Raw genomic sequence first — 17288 nt, 5'->3', positions numbered from 1 at the left:
TTCCTCAGATTATTACCTAAAACTTTCCAAAAATAAATAAAGACTGGTCATTTAAAAAAAAAAAAAAAATAATAATAATAATAATAATAAAAGAAATTTAAGTGAAGGTCCTGCCTGGACTGGTATCTGTCATTTATTGCTTGAATATCGTCAGTGCTTTTTACATATCATTGATACGTAGAAGTGCAAACAAGGGAACATTAATGTTAAAATTACTAATTTTCTCTGCATATATAATCTACGGCCCAATTGAAATTGCGCTGTATTTGGCCCTTGGATTAAAATGAGTAGGGGCCACAAACTCACTGCAGATGAGGTTTGTCAACCTGGGAGGATAACGTATCTAACAGAAGGAATCTTTGAGTTCAAAGGCTTCAGAAATAAAGCTTAAGGAACTATCCTGGTCTGGGCAAGTTAAATGGGTTGAAACCTGTCCTTTATACACAAATGCCCAGGTTTACACCTGTCACTGATGACTACTGGCATCAATGTACTATGAAGTATTATTAACTATGTACTATGTACTTTAAAGATTGACAACATTTATCACTGCATTGGGCACAAAAATGTGACGTCTAATCTGAGGGCCACATTATCAACATTTAAATCATCATTTAGAATAATGACTAATCAGTAACAAAGTTCTTTTTTTGTGTGTTTTTAATTCTTGTTTTGTGTGTTTTTATGTCATTTTGTGTAATTTTGTCACTATTTTGTGTCTTTGAATCATTTTGAGTATTTTTCTTGCTGTTTGTGGAGTCATTTTGTGCATTTTTATTCTCACTTTGTGCATTTCTGTCATTTTGTGTGTCTTTGGATCTATTTTGTGCATTCAATTTTGGGGGCTGTGAAAAATGAGATCAGTGGTCGCTTGTAGCCCCCGGGTTGCCAGTTGCCCCTGTGTGATGTACTTATTACTGACTGTCAGAGCTCTACTAGATCAAGTATCATTGCAAATTAAAACTTGAGCATTCTTTGACTTTCTATTGGCCATGTAAATGCTGCACATTAGGGTAGTTAGGGCGTACACCTCATAATCCTGTTTAACTCTAGTCAAGTCACTATGCTAACCACTTTATGACTTTTAATCTCATCGTTCCGTCTTCTGCTGCCTCTTCCTCCTACGCTCTTCCTGCTTCTCTCACATCTTTTCAGGTTTAACGTTTTTTTGTGTGTAAGTGTTGCACAGTAGATCCTAGCGTAAAAACAGCGGCTGCAGTCATACTGGTGATTGTGACTTCCTCATCCACGTGTGTATTAAGATTCTTTTATTTAATTGTCGACAGCTTTTTGGCGCCACTTTTGGTTTCTGAGCAGACTCAGTGATTTGATTGCGTTGACAGTTAAGCCTGCAATAAACCCTAACCCTGTGTATCCATTCACAGTAGGTCTCAGGTGTTTTACAAATGTGTTCCGGTCAGATTATTTCCCTTAGATTCTGGTTTTGTTTCAGAGTTTTGTCAGTTTGGATTTGTACTTTGTAGATTTTTGAGATAATACTTTGCTGTAGTTATTTTGGTATTTCGTTAGAATGTTTTTTTTTTTTTTTTTTCTCTCGAGTTTCCTCAACCCTGAGATAAAGATCTGATGATTTCCCACCTAAACACTGTAAAATAAATCATTGACAGAGTCCCAAAACTGCACATTTCTAGTTTTAAAGGGAGATAATTATCTAATGAATCAGAAAAATGAAATTCCTCACCACTCAGAGGATTCCAACTTTGAAAACAATTACTGGTTCACGTTAATGATATGATATCAGTATTTGAGAGATCTGTAAATATGTTTCTGGTACGGTTGGGCAAAAAATCGATTTAATTAATTAATCGAATTTGTAGATAAAAAGGACTTTTATTTTGCAAATTCGAGTTGGAAAAAAATGTATCTTTTCAAGTTTAAAAAAAAAAAAAAAAAAAACATACATATATATATATATATATATGTTTTTTTTCTTACCACAGCTTTTTTTCTGACTTTTTCGCATTCCTTTTTTGGGTTACCGTAGCGTGATGTGAGCCAACCCCCTCTTTGTTTACATTTGTTTACCTTTTGAGTAGGTTATATGTGTTCCACAGGCATCTTATTTGCATTATGCTGAGATGCTAAGTTTATTATTTTTTTAATTGTATCGTAATGTTATATGTTATAGAAAATGTATTCATCTGATTTCTTAATCAGAAAATTGTGCTGTTGCACTTTTTCCTAAAACCTGGTTTAAAGCTTGAAATTGTTGAATGACAGAGCCTCATTTACTTTTTATTTTGGTATTATTCTATGCATTTTAACTCTTGAGGACAATCACATCAATAAAGTTGCACTTCTGACAATATATCTGATGTCTGGAGTCAATTTTAGGTGCATTAAAAAAAATATTAAAAAAAATCAAATCGAAACTCAATTTTTTCTTTAAAAAATCTGAGATTTTTTTTTTTTTTTGGCAAAATTGCCCTGCCCTAGTTTCTGGTCATTGTTTCTGGCAGCGTTGCCTTAAAATGAGTTGCTGTTTCATCTCATTAATCTAGCTGGAAGTTTGATTTGCTTTCACAAGATTTGGTTATCGTCACAAAAGCCATGTTGCAACTTTTGCATATAATTATATTGAACACAAAGATATGAACAGAGAGATGGAAAATGCACAGTTTGAAGTAGTGTGGAAGATAAGGAATTAAAAGTTGTAGCCCCTCAGGTCTCCATGATGATGCCACATTGCACATCCTTGTTGCCAGGAGTGCTTGCACTGAAAAAACAAGCTCTGCATTGCCTGAATAAGATTATTCATATTTCCATGGAACACACTGTCTCAGTTTTGCTTTCTTGTTGTTTGGATTTTTGCCACATATTATGTGTTGACCACTTGTTCTTTAGCCAATGCTGACTTTAGGCTGCTTGCTCTGTTTTGCTCAACTCGCATCGCCTTAACCCATCTGCGAAGGAATGTGGTGCCTGAAGCCCCTCACCTTGTGCTCCAACCTGTTGTGCAGTCAGAGGTGCTCTCCTGCATACTATACATGTTGGAATTACTGCTGCCTTTCCATCTCCTTGAATAATTTAGCCTTTCTCCTCACACCTCACATTTACAAGGCATTTTGCCCAATGAATAGCAGCTCATTGGGATATTTGCTTTTTCTCAGATGATTCTCTGTAAACCAAAACTATCAACAGATCATAAGACATGGCTAATGTTAGAATATCTTAAACCCAGCTCTAGGGTTGGGCGATATGGAACAAAAATGATATCTCGATATTTTTCTCAAAATGGTGAAATACGATCTAAATCTCAATAATATCTATCTATAAAAGCAAGGAATCTCTGTCTGTCTGTGTGTCTGTGCCTCAAATATCTGTGGTGTTCAGGGACAGACTGAGCTCTACTTGTTACATACGTAGCTGCAGCTTGGTTCAAAGCTATGCAGCGTTGCATTTGTTTGCACTGTAATGCTACAGTTAATGAATAAATTCATAAAATTGTCTACCGCAAGTGAAGCACAGCCACTAAAGTTACCTATTCAACACCCGACAGCCACTCTTTCGCCTGCCAATAATCAGACTGTAAATCTGAAATGCAAAACGTCAGGGAAAAACTAACTCACCCTAGTTGTTTTATAGGAGAACTTCCGCCACTCCCATCCCCTATCACACACACACACACACACACACACACTGTAGTAAATGTTAATCAATGGGTACCATTGAATGGGGTACAAGCAGGGATTTGATTGAACAGAATGGCTACTCTGGAACATTTTAATATTTTTGAACTCAATAAATGAATGATAAAAACATTTAAAAATATTAAATAAAATGCTCAAGGAGCTTAACTGGGGCTACACAAATTCCTGATGGGGCTATAGCACCCCCTAGCCCCGGTGTAGCGCCGTCCCTGCATACAGCTTATAATCGATCTGCCACACACACTCTCTTACTCCTCACATGGTGGAGCGAAGTTAAAGTTAAAGGGACACACACACACACACACACACACACACACACACACACACACACACACACACACACACACACACACACACACACACACACACACAGTAATCACTCCTGCACTAAGAATTGTAAAATGCTAAATAAAGAGTTTTTTTTGTACAAAGTTACGTCTTTCATCAGATTCTACCTAAACCGCAGCATTGGTACAAACTTTATATATCAATTTATCATGCGCATGTCCCATAGAATTAAACTTCACACGCTATTTTATTTTGCACGCGCACATATATTCATTTATAACACTACAGAATACAGAGTATATGTACACATCTTTGTACATCCAACCTTCAAACACATACTCATTTGGTCATAATTGCCAACTCTACTTAAGCTCCCACTATATGAATGGGCACTGTACTAGTCAATATAAATAATGTTTTGCCAGATAGAGTATTGTGGGTTAAATTTGCTAATGCAAAATGCCACACAGGCTAAAATACCATCACGGTGCTTTAAGAATTCTAACAATAACATGGGCAAAAATACACAAAATTACTTAAAAAACATAAATTAACAGAGAAATACACTAAAAGAACCACAAAAATACATAATAGGACAACAAAATACACAAAAAAAGCAAAAAAAAAATGCACAATGGGACAACAAAAATCCCACAACAACATACATACCAAAAAATCCTCAAACCGACTCAGAAAGACACAAAAAGTACTGAAAAAATACACAAAAGAACAACAAAAATAAATAGGACAACAAAATACACAAAAGGAGTAAAAAAAAAACAAATGGGACTGGGACATTCATTAACAAACAGCTGCACAATATGTGCCACTTCAGTCTTTTTTTCCTCTAAGGGACAGCACGTGTGAGTGAGTTCTTTAATGTGGCTTGTTTCGGGGTAGGTCTGGGTTAGGACGCACTGAGCGAACCATCTAACTGTGTTTTTACTAGCAAAAGCAGAGTCTCCTTAAACATATACAGTATATATTATATATATCGATATAGGTGGTATTATAATTTTCTATATTGTCAAAACAGAAAACTCGATACATCTTGAATCTCGATATATCGCTCAGCCCTACCCAGCTCTACTAATTACAAAGTTACAAACGTGTTCTCCGTGTATTTACATCTGCAGGATTTGGTTTTGATACAGCTGTGGAGTTGATGATATTCTTCCTGGCTCGAGCTAAGCCAAGCTGTGGTTTTTAATTGGAAGCATCTGCACGCATTTTATTTGACGTGCAACATTTCTTCCATGTTGTTGTGTTCCAAGCACATCATCCTCTAAAAGCTATTCTAAGTACTTCTTCCTCAGTGATCCTGGTGCTGCACATACTATTCAGCACCAAAGCAGTGAAGGAGCAATTTACTGCTTGTTTCTGCTGTCGGCTACATTTAAAAAAAAAAAAAAAAGCCTCCTTAGAAAAAGAAAAAAATCACTTGGTTCTTAATTCCCTAACCTTTAACCCATTGCTGTTAAGTACAGCTGGCACTTAACTGGAGACCACAGTTATCCGGGCCCACCTCCAGGCTCAGCAATCAGGCTTCTCTGAAGGGAGGAACAGACCCGATGGTCCAGCCATCTTTAAGGCACACCATGTAGGATTTTCAGCCAATCACATCTGCAGCTCCAATGTTTGCTTACTAATTAGATAAAGTGGCCTGAATAAATCAAGGAGGTGTGGGTGTGCTCAAATGATTGTTTTATGATGAATTGGGTTATTTCAAGTAGGGTATAACTGCTGCTTTCTCCTCCTCCTCCTCCTCCTCCTTTTTTTTCCATTTGTGTGGAAACGTGTGCCGAGTGCTCTGAAACGGCTGCCTTGGTCTCTGCCCTGGATCTAATCATGTAAGCTGAATGAAGATGGAAAACCATCGCCCTCTGATGAATCTCATTACAATTATGCAGCACTCAGGGTTTATTCTCGTTTGCACCTAACAGACACTGACTCCACCCCACTGATAGATATATACCCTCTCTCTGCTGTAAACTCTATATAGGTCACGTCCCTCTATTTTCCTCACTGGGCTGTGTGAGTGTCGCAGGTAACAGCTCAGACATGAGTAAACACCGTTTTGATGTCCCACGGGCAGAGTAGGAAATTGAGTGTACATCACATCAACGCACGCACGCACGCACACACACACACACTTAAAGCTATTTTCCAATTCTGTGAGCTGAAGAAATACAGTAAATCTAATTAAGTCATCTCATACAAAACACTCAAAATATAGTTTCCAGTATTTCCCAGTATAGAAAATATAATTTCAGAAGTGAAAATAATTCAAACCCATGAAATATGATATGTTCGTCAACCTAAGAAACAATATGCTAAAATATACAATATGATAAAATAAACAACATTTGAAGGGTTTTCTTAAAAAACTAAGATATGTGATATAAAGCTGCCTTTCTCAATAAAGATTAGGATGAAAAAGAAAACTAAGGGGAAAAGAAGGTTTAAAAAATACTCTCACTACATGTTAGATAGATGGTTCTCAACTGGTCTCACCCAGGGACCCACATTTAGTCATTAAATCACAACCCCGCTTTTGTTTAAAATTTTTTTAGAATTAAACCAACCAAATTTAGTTTGACTCTTGAAAACACACACATGTAATCTTTTTTAAAACAAATCTATATATTTTCCTGTGCAACATGCATTTCACAGCATGCCTGTCAAAAGAAAAGTTTCTTTCAAAATAAACAGTCCAACATGAGAGACTTTAAGTATTTACTTATTTTTGACCAGCTGTCCGCGACCCACCCAGTTAAGGTCTGTGACCCACCAGTCGAGAACTGCTAGCTTAGACTATACACTCTGCAATGTCCTATAGTGAAACCTGCAATCATGAATAATAATGAATTAATTAACATTATTTCTAAAAATTGAAAAAAATTGCGTATCCAAAGAAAGTCCAAAGAAATATAACTATAGCTGTTTAAACAGATTATAGAAAGGATCTGACTGTGGAGCTGAAGAAATGATTCTTTTAGTCAATAATTAATCAATTACAATATGATCGCCAAATCATATGAACACCACACGATTGATTGGATAGAATAAAAGCATATTTTCATGTTAATGCAATTTGAACTTATGCTTTACTTCATGAAAAAATTAAATAGAAATATTGCTGGAATTGTAATGTAGATAAAAACATTTTTACCAAAAAGAAAAAAGCCTTTTAGTGTCAGGATGGGGTTTTATTTTGTAGGGCAGGCAGGAACTTTTACCCTGCCTTCCAGCAACTTTCTCCTGCTGGGCACCAGTTGCTGGTGATTGGTCACCAGCTGCAATTAACTGCTGTGTATAAATGAGGAGGCTTTGCCTCATTTCTGTGCTGGGACATTACTACGTTCTCACTTGTGATCTGGGCTCCGGTCCATTCCAGTAATTCCTGGATTCTTCAACAAGTGTTTTTGCATTTGGACATTCATCTTGTTTACCCTCGCTCCGTGTTTTTGGTTTTGCCTTTTTGGATACCTCTGCCTCCTGGGACTGATCACCTGTGTCCTGAATCCCTGCTTGCTTGACCATGTCTAAGCAAACAATAAATATTGGTTTAATGCACCTGAGCTCCGCCTTCGTCCCTGCATTTGGGTCTGCACATGACAAAATATCCCGAGATCCTCGATGCAGGATCTTTCATTTTGCAGCTAGTTGAAGGAGCTTCTTGCCGATTGCCATCACTACTCATCTCCGGCCTGCCCTGGAGAGCCCACGTCATGGCGGAGACATTGGAGAATGCAAAGAAGCAGATCCAGAGGTTGCTAGGTTCTCCCTGTACTCCACCTCCAGAGACGACCTTAGCTTCCAGATCCTCCTCGTCACCAGAATCCACGCACCATCAAAAGCTAAGTCCCTCCTCAGCACACAACACTCAGTTGAACTCCAGTATCCAGCCTTTATACAGTCCAGTTCCCAGTCAGTGTCCTAGTTTCCAGGCTAGCGTCCCTGAGTTTCCTAGTTTCCAGGCTAAGCCAACTCTGCCGCTAGTGCCGGCTCCCCGCGCCCGGCCGCCAACTCTGCCGCCAGAGCCCTCTTCGTCTGTGCTGCCAGAAACTCAACTCCTCGTCCCAGTCTGGCCTGCACCAGGAGTGGCCACCATTGTCCTGCTTCTCGGCCTCATCTGGGCCGCCTCATGGGAGGCCGCCGGACTCATGCCCTTCGGGTCCGTTTGCACAGCCTCATGGGAGGCCACCGGACGGCCGCTCCTCGGACACGTCTGCTCCACTTCATGGGAGGTTTACCAGAACTCTGTTTCAATCCTCCTCCAGGCCCGCATCCACCCACCATAGTTTGGTGTCTGTGTAGTTATTTATTCTTTTTTTTTTTTTTTTTTTTTTTTGAAGAGCATTTGGAACCCACTCCTTAAAGGTGGGGGTCTATGTCAGGATAGGAATTTATTTTGTAGGGCAGGCAGCAATTCTTTCTCCTGCTGGTGATTGGTCACCAGCTATAATTAACTGCTGTGTATAAATGGGGAGGCTTTGCCTCAGTTGAGTGCTGGGACATTACTACATTCTCACTTGTGATCTGGGCTCGGTTTCATGCCAGCAATTCCTGGATTCTTCAAGTGTTTTTACATTTAGACATTTTTCTTGTTTACCCCCGTTCTTGGTTTTGCCTTTTTGTGTTTTTTTTTTTTTTTTTGTGTGTTTTTTGGATACCTCTGCCTCCCTGGACTGACACCTGTGTGCCAAATCCCTGCTTACCTGACCATGTCTAAACGAACAATAACTATTGATTTAATGCTCCGCCTCCGTCCCTGCATTTGGGTCTGCACCTACACCTGCATGTGATATTTGGCTGCAGCAGTAATTAGTAGGAGTGGGACTGAGTTAATGATATTATACACAGTATTGGTATCACAGAATTGATGCAATACGATAGTTTGAAACAAAGACAGAGCAATTACAATTGGAAAAATAGCCATGCTTTTATTTGACGTGAGCTTTTCAAGTTCCAAACTAAATATATAAACTTTTTTTCTGTCTGTTGTTTGGATAATCACGATTTTACACATTCAAGTACCTAAATCATTCAACGATGTTGAATCCCACATTACAGACCAAAACCAAAGTATCTTAATAAGTCGGATAATCAAGCCCACTCTATTAAAAAAAAAAAAAAAAAATCAACTTTTGGGTGAAATGTACAGTTTTAAAAATCTTACAGATCTTTAACGAAAGCTTTAAAGGCTTGTTTTTATTACTTATTGCTTTTCGTATTAAAATTTCAACCTTCCGTTTCTTAGTGCACCTCAAATTTGTTATCCTACAGAGACTTTAGACATTTGTACTTGTTAAAAAGTTTCATGAGGTGCCTTTTTATGCTAATCTAGAATCAGAAATAGTACTCTTCGAACCATCCGAGAGGCTGAGTCTGTCTACCTTTCTGTGGATGTGAATAGTCGTGCAAAGATTTGTGTCTAGAGTGACGGAAGAAATGAGCACGGCAAGGTTTTAATCTGGCATGTTGCCTTGTAACTCTGCTGAGTGCTGTCTGGCTGGTAATGAATCCACTCTTGTGGCATTTACAGGATTCTGGGTGCTTTCCTGGTCTGAAATGATCTGAATGGATGCTCCAAGTAGAAGCTAATTATGTTTTAAAGAACGAAATAAAGTTTTTTGAAGTTAGGCAGGTGAAAACAGATTGACAGAAAAAAAGTTTGAATAGAAATCTGGTGCTTTAATGTACAGGGAGGTTGATTTATCAGGGATTTATCTGACACAAACTTCGGTCACAATGAAGTAAATATTGACTCGAGATATATTTGCAAAATGTTTGAGTCAATATTAAGTTTTTGTTTTATTTTTGGCATGTGGCTAAGTTTTGGGTCAGTGTACAGTCATGGTTAAGGTCTATGGATATCTTTGAATATGATTATCCTGCTGGGTAAAATATATTCTGATTAGCTGTTGATATGTCTTGACAGGTTAGGTGCACAGGTGGATTCCATTACTGAAAAGTAATCTATTCTTTAAAAAAATGTTTGAGAAAGCAACAAACATGCTTAGTACTTACTGTTATACTTCTGTAGCCAGGGACGTGATTGGAATCAATAATTTGGTGTGGTGGGGGGATACTTTTAGTTATAAGCTGTAGGTGTCTGCCCTTGAAGGAAAAAAAACCAAAAAAAAAAAAAACATGCACAGCAAAGATGCACTGACACAGAAGTCAAGTAATTGAATGAGGCTGAAATCTTAAATCTTCATTGGTTGTTGTTTCTGCACCTAATAAATCAATACTGAGCTCAAAATAATTACATTCTACTCGATATAACCCATCACCTCCAGATGGTGCAGCAATAAAAATAAGATTAATTAATTAATTTTGCAGTCGTCAGAATTCTATGGTTGATTTATTTTATTTGCTACAATTATAAAAAATAAATCAGATTAAAGTGTTTTCATGTCGTAGATTACATTTTCTACACCAGGGTAGTCATGCTCTGAATCTTAAAATGAGACTTCTGATGTTTTTTCCCTCTGTGATACATTTTGTTGGCTCATGCATGCAGCACTTTGAAATGGCAGCTTTAGATGTGGTCAGCATTTATTATTTAGAGCACATTTCTTAAAAAGACAGACAGATCACTTACTGTACTGTATCTATAAAGAGTCATATATACTAAGTTCAAAAACATGCTGAAGCCTTTAGAGAACAGCATTTTTTTCTATTTCAAAAAATACATCACAGAAAAGCAAATCATAACAAGAGTAAATATTATATAGTGCTATGGACAGTTTTCTGTCTTATTTGTATTGAGTATAATGCCCTTTAAACCTCAATACTTCTAAATGACCTTGAATATTGTGAGAAAACCATAGCAGATTACAGATGGATCTTCAAGCATTGCTTGTTAACCACTAACCAGTTCACTCAACAGATCACCCAACAATAACAAGCAACCAGTTCCCTGGAAACCAAATGATCGTATCAATGTGTAGTCATTCATTTGATTTGTTTGACTGTAAACACACACACAGAAACACAAAAGGCTTTTCTATAACTTCAAAGACTCTATACTAGATCATACAGAGGTAATTAATATAGTGCATTTTGATTTCTTCACTCTACCTTTCATAGTATTTGAGGTAAATCCACTTTAAATAATACACCCAGATAATCCACAGCACTGATTAAGGCTGAATGATTAATCACATTTGCGATATTCTTGCGATATCATAAAATGCGATTTTTCTAATCGCAAAGGCTGCCATTTTTGTATGTATTTTTTGGACCGACAAGCTACATCCTTATCGGCCCTGTTATTGGTATTTTTAAGGTGGCGTTAATCCTCAAGCCTCAGACAAGCGTTGATACTGCCGTGCTGCCTGTAAGTCCTCCTTAAGAACCCACATGCGGAGCTGACTGATGGGAGGGGCTACTGTAGACAGTGCTCGCCTCTTCGCCTCGCTTCATGAGTAGGCGTGTCTGTAGACGCTATCTACACATTTATTATTGTTTTCAGCCAAAAAACATGCACACTACAGTAAAACACATGGCTTTTTAAGTGGCTATTGTGATTTTGAGTCAGAAAAGTGTGTCCCGCTGCAGAAGCAGATGAGTTGTGTGTTTGCGCCATGCGGGGAACGTTGAGTTCGAGTAGTGACTTGCGATCATATATTATCTTACAGCTAAAACGCTGCGAGTTAATATGGCAAAATGGGGATAAATCAACATAGTAGCTAGTGCAGCAGCAGCCATCAGAGGCGCAGCTCACTAATTCTCCTTTTGCACAATTTTTCATTAAGTTATGTTTGATATGCTTAATTTGAATATTTGTATTGTTTAGATGGTTGGTTTAGTGTTTTGTTAATATAAAAAAGTTATTTATTTGGTATTTTTTACTGTTTTATTTATACATTTATAGTGTTAGAACTATTTATTTTGTGTTTTTCATTTTTGTGTGCCATATTGTTAAAAGTGTTCAAAAATAAACAGATTGATGTTCATTATTTGTTTTTTGGTTATTTTGTGTTTTTCCATTGATTAAAAAAAAAAAAGAGTAAGGTATAGATAAAGCACTGGATCGATAAGAATAGTAGTATACCCATGCCTAATGTTGAAGAGATAAAGCCACAGATTTGTTTGCTTTATTGTTGTAATCTGTGCTTTAAAATTTACATTTCATTTTTATTTGAAGTTGAAATAAATCTGAATGATTGTTTATTATGAAACAGATTGTTTTATTGCTTGTGTTCATTGACAAATACATGACAAGAGGCCCTTGAAAAAATAATCGCATATTAAGTCACAATCCCAATATTGAGGAAAAAAATTGCAATTAGATTTTTTCCAAAATCGTTCAGATTAGCACTGATTTACGAGCCACGGGCTTAAGTTAGTGCCTCTCGTTCTAATTTGTCTATTCCTGTATTTTTATTAACAGTAAAAACCAATGTGTGTAAGCCTTGTTTGTGCAAATGATGCATTTTATGCTTTTTGGTTCCAGTATTCTGTTTTTTTTTTTTTTTTTTTTTTATGGTGAGCATGTATCTGACATTAGCAAAATCCTACTTGAGGTCGTTCTTTTAACACATTCATTAGCTCCCACTGTTTATTGGATTTTTTTTTCCAACATTTTCCCCACTCGTTCCAGCTCATTGTCACTGTCGGGCATATTGTCACGTGTCATGCAGGAAACGGGGTGTGAACGGCTCCTTGAAAACTGTTTTCGCTTTATTGTAGAGAGTTAAAAGAGAATGAGAGGGGCTTCATATAAAGCAGTAAGTGAAAGACCATAGAAGCAACTCTATTTTACAAAACAATCTCAAAAACATACATTGTGCCTACAATGAGATTATTGGCTGATTCTGAAGAAGATGATGTCCAAATCGGTCTATAAAAAGCAGACTTGACAAAAAAGTGTGTATTAGATTTAGTGACAGTAAATCTAGCAATGACAACAGAGAAATTAAACACCCCTTTGTGTCAGCAGTTGGCAGTAATACTAGCATTATCAAGTACAGTACTTGGACTTTTTGCTAACTTTTGTTTTAAAGTGCCTTGTGGTTCAAAAACAGGTGATAAATTCTGGTTTAACCCATAAAAAAAAAATTAAGTGAAGTCCTTCACAGGCCTTCTTATCTTGTGTTACACATAGTGTGTGTGTTTGTCTGACTTTACTGGGCAACTTGTACTGGATGCACCCATAGACATCATAATACGCAGACGCCGCATCGACAGTTGCAGCCCATTAGAGCGGTGCATCAACAGGGCGGCCATCTTGGACCGGTGGCAAACGCTCCCACAAGTGTATTACATCTATAGAGGAATGATGTGCTTACACAATTACAGTTGTCATAAATCCTTCAATTTTCACGGGGTTTGTTTGTAACAAACGTCAGACATGATAGCTAGATAGATAGACATTCAGATGTGCTCAGGTTTAATTTATTGTTTAAGGCTATACATTGCATTTGACTATTAGTATTGTATTTTTTTTATTGTTAATAATAGTGGTATTTTCATTGTATTATTATATTCTTGCATTATTAATGATGATAATAAATATTGTTTATTATTAACATTATTGTATTAGTTACTGGATTCTTATATTATTTTATTATAACCATTACTATTACTATTATATCATAATTAATTATTGTACTGTTGAGTGCATTTTAAATGTATCATAGCTACATCTGTGACTGTTTTTAAAAAAACAGTTTGGAAATCGGTTCAAAATTCAACGAATAAATACCTCTTTCTGTCGTAAAGTCCACGCACCGCTGCCTCCACCACCACCGGTCCAAGATGGCGGCGCTGTTGACGTGTCTCTCCACAGTCAATGCGGCGTCTATGTACATGTCTATGGATGTACCGTACATACACCGTTCTATTCTTCAACAATCTTTTCCAGATCTCGATCTAGTGGTGGTACCTTTGTCACAGTGGTATACAAGTGTATTAATGGGAATGCAGCTAGACTCCAGTTCTTTTCTGCAAGCAAGTGTCGTGGGTGCTGGTTCATGAAATAATGAAAACAATCTTTTTGCAATTTCAAATCTTACCTATTAGTTCTTAAAAAGGAAACCATGCTGATCTATTCATTTATTTCTGTTATTCTGTATTTAGTTGTCTTGTTTGTTCTGCCCTCTCTGATTAAACCATGGTTCGCTATAATCACAATATACAGATCACTTGTGATTTTTCCTGAAAACTCCCATCAAACACATAAAACTCTAAATGAAAACCTACTTGAATGTTATACAGTAATATTGCAGATTTTTTTCTGTTTTGCCTTACATTGAACAATCTATGGGAGCCCTCATGACTCACTCCTCTGACGTTTCTGTTCTCCAGAACAGGCAAACTATGAATCATAAAACATTGTTATAGTAAAGTTTTTTTTTACCAGCAGGAAGGATCCATGACGACACCAAATGCTGTCAAAAATCCATCATCACGGTACAAAAAAAACTATTTGTGGTGACTCACGGTTCTCTATCACTTGCCTGGCATTATTGTGCGTCACATTTTAGTCAGCCTATTGGTTAAAAATGAAACTATATTGTCAACCTCGCCATGGTATACCTGATTTGTAAAAAAAAAACATGATGTCGGGCCTCGAAACTGAGACCAAATTGGGAGAATGTGCCGAGCGGAGGCGTACACACGCAGCACATACACGATTCCACACCAAAGAGGAGGACCTCATCAGAATCAGCATGGAAGGGCCAGAACTGATGGACTATGATACCAGGCCAGACGTTCAGCTGTGGTTCTCCCAGGGCTTCTTGATGTCAATTTTAATATTTAAAACTGTTTTTAAATTCAATTAAATCAAACAATATTTCCTAAAATTTTAACTGCATAAAATTTAATACACTATTTTCTTCATTGAGAAGGTATTTTTTCGGCTCCAGGAGGACTTTAATACAGGTGAGATGAGGCAAAATGGCTCCTTTGAGAGTAAAGGTTGCAGACCCCTGACCAGGGGTTAGGACTGGAGACCCCACTATAAGAGCTGGACCCTCTGAATTAAATGCCAAGCAATGCAGATGCTAATTTGGTTATGCTACTGTTAAATTAATTCAAGTACAGCATTTCTGCAAAATAAAAAAACACATGTAACCCGTTGTTATGCTTTGCTGTTATTTTACACATTTTTGTTACATCTTCTCTTTTAAAAATAATATAAAATAAATTACCTGTTATTTTAGCCACTGCTTGCTGCAGATAAACTTAACATTATCTCGAGATTGTCAATCGTTACTTAGTCAACTATTCATCAGCATGCATGACTATGCTGTAACCCCCCTCTCCCCGCGTAGCACCAGTGCCACCACTGGGATAGTTTGTTTAGAGCCCTGGATGTGTTTGAAAAACTGGCCAAACAAAAGCAGAGCAGCATTCATAGTGTTCATTGTTTGTTGTTTTTCTACTCAGTGAAGCTCAAGGCTTAAGATGTGGATTCTCGTAGTTCTGATAAAAAAGAGGTCAGGAAACACAATGCATCACAGTTGCAGCAAAGGTGTTAAAGAAGTACTGCTGTAAAGGTTTAACAGGTAAATAAATAAATAAATAAAGGAGCTTTTTTGTGTTTGTGGATAAATCTTAATTTGACCAAATCAGAGCAATGCTAATGGAGTATTTGAAAATCTATATAGAAAAAAGCAAATATTTGCCTGTTTTTTTTTTTTCTTTCAAATCTAAAGTGATTTTTACCGCATGTTATTTTTAAACTCAGTAATTTAAAAAAAATGTTTTTGTTGTGGTTGATTGACATCATCCATTTCAAAGTGCGGCTCTCAGAAGAGAACTCATCATTTGGATAATGTCTTCTTATGATTGTCTGAGTATGATGAGCCTGTGATGCTCTACCTTGCACATTATCAGCTTCACAAGGATAAGTAGGTAATCAGGTTAAAGGGATATATCCAAATGCAAGTGCTCCACAGTCTTTGTGTTGTTTTTATTTGATACTTATACAAACCTACGGTATGTATAATAAAGTTATGCAAATCAATGTAAAATGAAAACACACGATTTGCCCACTTGGTACGAGCCAAATTAAATTCCATGACTTGGTTTGGTGGTGCATGAGTTAACCAAGCAGGTAGTCATCTGGATCAGTATTAGCAGCATTAATACATACAGTATTCAGCAATGGTTTTGGAGCACCCAGTCCTCACGCATTTGAAGGACACGATGGTTTTTTACGTCCTTAACCTCGTAGCAGTTAATGAAGTGGCTCTTTCACGCTCGCGTTTGCATCCTTTTCTCATGATGAATAATTCATTTGAATTTTAATTAGACTAGGTTTCAGCTAATGCAATTAGGACAGTTCACGTTATAAATTGTAATCAATTTTCAGCGTAGCATGAAAGTGTAGTGTGCAATGCATGTTTTTGTGTGTTGGCTCACGTTGATGAGTTAACTGACCATTTTTACATCGTTGCACAATTAGTAAGCTGTTGATTAAATGTATCAATTTGTTTTCATTACACAGAAAATTGTCAGGCACATGTTTATTAGCAGTGAACGTAAAACAGACTGAGATATACTGATGGATTAAATTTAAGCATGGTTTTTGTTGTGCAGAATACAGTGTTTTTTAATTCCGTGTTTCATTTCCTGAATGATAAATTTAATTCAATCAATGAACATGATTAAGAGATAATTGGTTAGTTGTCCTAATGCATACATTTTACCTACGCCCACATTAGGAGGCGTTACGTAAGGCGAAAGTTGTCTTTAAAGGTCATACTCTTTTTCACACATCTCCATTAGTTCTAAGAACTCCAAAAACATAGTATTTGAGGTTTATTTTCCCAAACTCGCCTGTTTTCCAGAGTTTTAGCCTCTGAAAAGTCACTTTCTGAGCAACTCGACACAAACTACAATCTACTAATGCATACTCCGTAGTTGAGCTCATGCTGCTTATAAACATGAGACAGAGTGTGGGGGCGGGGCGTTCGCCGATACATTCATAGACTGTAGAGAATACATACATAGCACTGCGCGAAGGATGCTGAAATGTTCACCTTTGTGGGCGTGTCTGCTTACATGTCAATCACGGCAGAGAGCTTCCTGGAGGCGCGGCTTCTATAGCTCTGTGCCGCGTCAAATTTGTCATCAAAGTGGGAACGAGTCATCAAATTGGAGCGAGGTGTTTGGGCTCACCCTGCAGTAAGAAAGGAGCAAATCACCCTCTAACTAACGATTGAGGGAATCAATGAAAAAACACTTTGGGCATGTGTATGAAGCCCATATAGCACTTTTATGATGTTTAAAGCACAGAAAAGTTGATTTAGTGTAACATGGGCCCTTTAATGAGTATAGTATGTCATGGCTCAAAAACAGTGCAAA

The 17288-nt window shown here is 37.2% G+C and overlaps 1 protein-coding gene across 2 annotated transcripts in view; it reads left to right on the top strand.

Moving 5' to 3' along the window:
- cacna2d2b (calcium channel, voltage-dependent, alpha 2/delta subunit 2b) overlaps positions 1-17288 on the top strand; it is a 57557-nt gene that overhangs the window by 2458 nt on the left and 37811 nt on the right. The window lies entirely within an intron of this gene.

The sequence above is a fragment of the Gouania willdenowi genome, chromosome 5 (genome assembly GCF_900634775.1).
Source record: "Gouania willdenowi chromosome 5, fGouWil2.1, whole genome shotgun sequence".
Lineage (NCBI taxonomy): Eukaryota > Metazoa > Chordata > Actinopteri > Blenniiformes > Gobiesocidae > Gouania > Gouania willdenowi.
This window is presented reverse-complemented; position numbering and strand designations above follow the sequence as displayed.